This window comes from Numenius arquata, chromosome W, assembly GCF_964106895.1.
Source record: "Numenius arquata chromosome W, bNumArq3.hap1.1, whole genome shotgun sequence".
NCBI classification, from domain to species: Eukaryota; Metazoa; Chordata; class Aves; order Charadriiformes; family Scolopacidae; genus Numenius; species Numenius arquata.
This window is the reverse complement of record NC_133615.1, coordinates 14412557-14419681: the sequence shown is the minus strand read 5'-3', so window position 1 is coordinate 14419681 and position 7125 is coordinate 14412557. Positions and strand designations below refer to the sequence as shown.

General features: G+C 40.3%; 1 long non-coding RNA gene across 1 annotated transcript; it reads right to left on the bottom strand.

The window, feature by feature from the left end:
• Positions 1 to 936: 936 nt before the first annotated feature.
• LOC141476687 (uncharacterized) lies at positions 937 to 6902 on the bottom strand. The gene is made up of 3 exons (XR_012463676.1): positions 6741 to 6902; positions 4694 to 4964; positions 937 to 3486 (listed from the first exon to the last, which is right to left on the bottom strand). It is a non-coding gene; the product is annotated as an uncharacterized lncRNA (long non-coding RNA).
• Positions 6903 to 7125: the final 223 nt, after the last annotated feature.

Here is a 7125-nt window from a genome sequence, read left to right as displayed (position 1 = left end):
ACTTTTCCCTGTGCCTGCTGATGATGTGATCGTCATCCTGGGAGCTTGATATGGTTTTGTATGTACTGTATACTTTTTTTCCCCTTTTTTCCCTTTTATTATTATTATGATTTCATTATTTATTAATATTTTCATTAAAGTAGTTTAGTTTTTTCTAAACTCATAAATCTCTTTTATCTCTTCCTCTCCTCTCTTTTCCTTAGAGGGGGGAGGGAGGGGCCATCTGTCATTCTGATTGGTCAATCCAGTCAAAACCATGACATATGTTTTATGATTATGATGACATTGCTAATGTGGGTCTGACAAGCCAAGAAAATGCAAGGTGTTGAGGTGTCTGCACAGCAGATGTGAGGTAGCCCGACGCCTGCACAGTGCCATGATAGTGCATTTCATCATTGTGTTAATCCACCAAGTAAAATATGTCATGCAACAGGGCTAACAGTTTTTTCCATGTACACATGGAAGTAAGGAGTGCCTCAGAACCATAAATCAAAGCCCAAAGGTTCCTGCATACCCAGAGGGAACAGCCTCTTGAATGATATTCCATGGATAACACTAACTTCATTTACCCAAACTCACAATGAAGCACAACAGAGTCCTGCATCTGAATGAAACCCAACCAACATCAGTGCTGCTGATTATGGGCATAAGGACTCGTTCCTATACAGTCCCTTGCAGCACTGAGGCCTAATAGTGTACAAGGAGATCATGTCAAACTGTGAGTGTAGGCAGACATCCTCAAGCACTTGATACCAATTTATAATTGATAAGGATCTAATCTCTTTGAATGTCAAAATTATATAGATAAGAGATTCGCTATGAAATGGGTGTCCTCTTTGACCATTATAACTTTAATAATCACTTTAGTCTTCTTTTTTGAAAATGCATAGACAGCCATTGTCTCAGGAAAAGAGTGACACCAAGAGCAAAAGATCTCCAGTGAAAAGGGTTTTATTTTCTTATCTTTCTTGCCATGAAAGAGTTCATTGTTCCACCTCCACAGTTGCTGGCTGTGGAGAAAGGAGCAAATCACTGAGTGCAGGCAAAGAAAAATGGTATTGAACTCAGATGAACAGGGCTTTTCATCACAACAAGAACAGGCCAGCTAAGATGATTTGTGTCAGATGGCTGATGTTGTATTTTAATATTTCAGTGGTGACCATGTTGTCTCTGATGCCTTTCAGAACTGTTTGTACTTTGATTTAATCTGGAATTAGAGCTTTCAAACAGATTTGATGAGCCCCACAGAGGAACAGAGAAGTAACTTCTCAGCTATGATTAGTTTTAATTAGTGCAAATTGGAAATTTGCCGTTTTCCCCTTAATCACAGGATCACAGCTCATTGAGTTTTATTGAGTCTTTTGGGGGGTTAAAAGAAGAAAAATACCATATTGTATTGCCTTTTGATTCTCTGAGTTCTGAGTCACATTGTGCTACTATATGCTTGGTATGAAATTTTATAGCAATTAATGTTAACACAGAAAATTATATACCAAATAACATAAAAAACCCTTCTGCATTATACAGAGAATAAAATTATTTTCCTTTCTCTATATGCAAATATGCAAGTGAAGAAATGTGGCTAAAAAAACCAAAGTGAATTTGTATTGTTTCTTCTAGTAATTTTGATAATACTTTGTAGATAGGAAATTTACCAGTAGAACTATATTGATCTAATTATAATGCTGTAATTATGCTGGAATAGATTCCCATGTGAGTAATCTTATGATTCACCATGTAGATAAAATACTTAGCACAAATGGCTAGCTCAGAAACCCAGATCCAATACATAGTGAGCCTTGGAGTCATCTGCAAAGGGGTGCTGGAGAGTGACTCAGCAACTGACCCTTTTGTTTCATTTCTCTATCAGTTCCTCTGCTGAGCTTTAACCTTTAATCTTTTCAGCATCATCCTGGAAAGCTCCTTATCAGTGAAACAACACAGATACTTCATGATATGTTGTCAAATACAGTACACTTTTCCCTCACCGTATATATGGCATTCACTGAGCAGAAACAAATTGGGAAACATCTAATTTTAGTCTGGAGAAAAGGAGTGGACATTTTCAGGGATTTCTGTTGTCCAGGGATACTATCAATGGCACAAGCAGTGTTCATTGAATGTAAATTGGTTAAAAATCTGTGGGCAGTGCTGCTGTAGGCTGGATAGTTACTATGACAGTATGTACAAATAGTGTGATGGCTGATTTATGTGTAGTGTCATGATTAATTTCAAGTGGGTTTGTAGGGCTGCATTTACATTTGACCACCTTTTCTAAAAATACCCCTCTTAAATTTCACAAAAACTATTTTGTGACAGAATTAATCTTTATTAACTCTTAATAAATACCGTCAATGCCTCTTTATTACTCCCAGGACAATAATGCACTAAATGAAGCTACCGAAGCAGCTACCCAGGCTTCTTCTCTTCCTTGACCTCATTATTGTGCTCCATCTTTGGCAACTGCAGATGAGACAGAGGAACCTGTGACTGTGGCTTGCAGCCAGCTTGCATTGATCAATGTAACATCGAATATACACACATTGTGTGTGCAATGCGTCTTCCTGACTGTCAGAGTGGAGCACAAATTACCTCTACAGTAGTCTGTCAGGGCAGCTCATGGCTATTCACTGGCACTAGCCATTCAAAAGAATCCGATTATGAGACAACAGGAGAACTTTCAAGGATTTTTCATGTGTGATCCCGAGTTGGTGCATAGCAGTTTTTGACTGCTTCATGGCCCACATCCTACCATGCACTGCTAGAAAAGTGCCATAGTGAACAGAGACCAGCAATGGTATAAACAAGCGCAGACGTCAGAGGAAACCTTTCTTGCATGAAAGCACTAACTCACTGTACAGTGAAAGCCATTGGGATGCAGCCACTATGTGCCCGTTCAGATGGTACACTTAAAAAAAGTACTGTTGGGGCCACACGACCTGGCCAGGAGGAGAGTGAGAAACCAGCCCCAGAGCCAGCCCAGCCTGTCCACACCCGGGCAGGGACCCACTGGTGCCCCTGGGACTCCATGCATTGTTGGGGCCATGTAGAACATCCGGAAGATCGATTAAGACTGATTTTGGAACCCTTCTGAGCATGTCGCAGAAGCAAAACTTGATCAGAAATAATATTGCTTTAAGAATAAGATTGTTTCAAGCTGGCCAGACAGAAGAGAAAAACATTGTGTGTGTCTGTGAAGGTCAGGCTGGAAAACCGCCTGGAGGAGTGTGTGTAGAGAGATGTGGTTGAAGACAGTCGCATACCGTAAGAATGGGAGTGCTCAGCCTGTTTGGCAAAACAGCTCAGAAACTAGCTCTATATATATAGCTTTGTGTATGTGAATAAAGTGGTGCTGCTTGTGTGGTGCTTGTGCTCCTGCTTTTGCTTCTGCGTCTGCTTATTGCATACAATTGCGTCCTGATCAATCATCGCTGCAGACTTCGGTTCTTCGGAGGCCGTGCACCGTTCCCCAAATGACTCTGATAACTGCAAGAATAAAAACAGCACAAGTGCAACACAACCCCACGAAAATCCATATTCTCAGATTAAGGCCTGTAAACCAATTTTTTGGATTTTACCATTTTACACTGTCCAATAATTCATCTAAAACATTTTTCTGTGCCAATTTTTGTAATTCCATCAATTGTCCTTGTAAAGCTATGTTTAGATCTTGAACCATCCCGTTAACATTAGTCGAGAAGGCTCCCAGTATATGTTGCTTAATTTGATGCCACTCATAAATACTTTGATTCCACTGCAGGGGAATAACACATAAATTCTTCTCTGTATATTCCCAAAGACAATGCAATCATGTGCATGTGGTTAGAGCACTCTGCCTATCCCCTAACCAAATTACCATTGCTTCTAGAGCATCTAAACAGGCCAAAATTTGCTGATCAATAATTGTCTGCATAGCAAGATCTTGTGTTACATTGCTTAATGCAGAAGCTACTTCATGAGCAGTCTGTACAGATTTAGTCAATGCTGTGGTTGCTACAGCTGCAGTGGCTAATATAATAATTGCAGATACAATAAAAGCTATAAGCCAACCTATAAATCTCTTGCTTCTAGTCTACTGTTGCTTTAAGATGCATGCTAATTGGCCCAATCTTGATTCTCCTTCCCAGTCCTGTGTTAAATTTACTGGGAGCCATACTTCAGCTCAGCGTCTCATTGGTAATATCACAGATAGATTATGTACAGAAATATTCTCATGAGAGAGACAACTAAAACAGTAAGGCTTAGTCAAGTTTACCTGAAATATGTGATTGATTTGTGAAATAGTAACATGTGCTGATGCTACAAATATATAAGGGTGAGAGGTACAAATCATAACAGAATCATTGTGAATGTGAGTTAAATCTAAACTATAAACAGAACCTTTTTTACTATATACACCATGAACCACATGCCTTGTGAAAAAGGGTGCAGCCATGTGATAGATTTTGGTAAAGAAAGGACTGACAGTGTTATTAAATTCATTACTATCAAACCAATCCTTTCCTTTTTCTAAAAAACCTGCTGGTGGAAGCCATGTTCCCCCTATCCATTTGCTGTCGTTATTAGACATCGGAACTTCAGGATCCCACCACGTTATGGGTTTAAACAAAGGGGGATCTACAACATGTGCCCAATAAAGATGTTGAGCATTCGCAATGCAGCTTATCAAGTGCAACAACAAAACAACTCTTACTGTACTGTTGCTGCTAATGATAGCTGGGTAGGCCAAAAAGGTATTAACTGGGGTTGGGGGTGCACCCACAGTTGCCATCATGGTACTTGCGTGTTGTTGTAGTTGTTTTAATTTTCCCCATGTGATTGGGTCGTCTCTACACTCTCTTCCATTTCCGAGTTCTCTTGTCCTTGTTCAGATCCATCGTCTCCATCTGTGGTATAGGGTTCTCTGTGATGGTTGTCCAGCTCATGATAGGGCTTGACATGCTGAGCAGGAAGCCAACATGGCCCTGTTGGAAGAAGAACACACACATACCCTCTCCCCCATGTTATCAATTCCACTGGCCCATGCCAGGAGATAGCAGACAAAGGGTCTCTGTATAGAACTTTTGGGCGTTTTATGAAACCTTCTGGTATTGCAAAATGCCTTTCCATGGCACTTGTCAGTCGCCCCAGAGATGACAACATATTCAGAAAATTAAGTGTGAAAACAGCATTATCCAATTGTTCCTGGGGTGTCATATTCCCTTTTTTGTTTTTGAAGCATACGTTTTAACAGAGCATGACTACATTCAACAATGGCTTGTCCTGTGGGATTATGTGGAATGCCAAAATTGTGATCTATACCCCATTGTTGTAAAAAGGAACGGGAAGTTTGAGAAGTGTACCCGGGGCCGTTATCAGTCTTAATGACCTTAGGCAGTCCCAAAATAGCAAAACATGTTCCCACTGCATGTCTGTCTGCCAGGCAATGGCAGCTTTTCTAGTTTTCCCTGACCCATCCACAAATATAGTGCGAGCCCCAGAAATAGGCATGGAAGATATCGTTTCCTTGGGACAGAGGCAATGTCTGCAGTTGCTGTAGTAACTTACAAAAAGGTGGAGAAAAACGAATATTGCCCACAAAATCGGCCAATGCTATTTGAAATGGCAGAGAATTTTGAGATAGGAAGGTATATTCTTGTGCTGTAACAGGTAGGTAAAGATCAACAGGATCATATCCTGTTAGTTCCTGGGTACGAGTTCTACCCTTCATTATCAGCCAGATAAGGAGATCCAAAAAGGTAGAAACAGTCTTTCTCAAGGTATTAGGTAAGAAAAGCCATTCAAGATAAAAAACCTTAGCGTTATTCTCAATGTGTCCAATTAATCCAACTGGTTGATGAAGTGTATTAAGTATTAGAAGAGACACTGGTAATTACGTACATTCCAATCCTATGGTAACATAACATAAGCATTTCCTACTACTTCTAAAATGCCTACTGTAAATGAACTCTGCAGCTCATTTTCACATATAGATTTTTTAAGTTCCTTGAAAACTTGATAAGGTAATCCTTCATGAGCGAGAGGGCGATTAGCTTTATATATCACTGGAAATGTAAAAGGAAAATCCCCATTTTTTAAAGCTTCTTCCTTGCACTTTTGCATTGCTGGAAGCTTTTCAGGTTCTGTTTCCAAAAAGGGGTTTGTAGGTGATGTGGGGGTGATTGGCAAAGGCCTCTTTTCTGACAATGGCATATTCAGTTGTTGGGGAGGGGGGGCTGTAATGGTGGATATAAGTTAGGTTCAGTTTCTGGGTCGACTGGACCAGGATCGAAGGGATTATTGGGAATTTAAACATTTGAGGAAGTCTCAACATCCTTATAAACATTTTTGCCTTCAGTATCTTTAGTTACAACAGCCTCACTAGGTTTTAACTGAGCTAGTGCCGAATATAAAAAATGCCAGGTTACTAGTGCCGATTCCGGGATATCAAAACCCAGCTCTTTCCAATTTTGTAAATGCTCTCCTACTTTTTCCCATTGTGAGCTATCAAAGGTACCCTCAGATGGAAACCAATTGCAATGTTCCTTTACTAGTAATAACAGTTGAGATAATTGCTTCTCACTAGTATTATAGCCAGCAGCGTGCAAAATTTGTTGCAAAACCTTTAAGTATAATTTATGTTCATGCGATGCAGTCTGTCCCATTTCTAACAACAACCCCGTAACTTTCCTGTTCAACAGGCATTACTGTTCCTTTTTACAAGGAATTGTGGCCACAAAATAAATAAACTCTGTACTCACCCATCGGGTTGTGTGTCGTCGAAAAAGATGAGCCTCACACAGGGCACCAATTTGCGGCGATGATTGATCAGATTGATGATTGACAGAATCGTATGCAATAAGCAGACACAGAAGCAGACGCAGAAGCAGAAGCAGAAGCACAAGCACCACACAAGCAGCACCACTTTATTCACATGCACAAAGCTATATATATAGAGCTAGTTTCTGAGCTGTTTTGCCAAACAGGCTGAGCACTCCCATTCTTACGGTATGCGACTGTCTTCAACCACATCTCTCTACACACACTCCTCCAGGCGGTTTTCCAGCCTGACCTTCACAGACACACACAATGTTTTTCTCTTCTGTCTGGCCAGCTTGAAACAATCTTATTCTTAAAGCAATATAG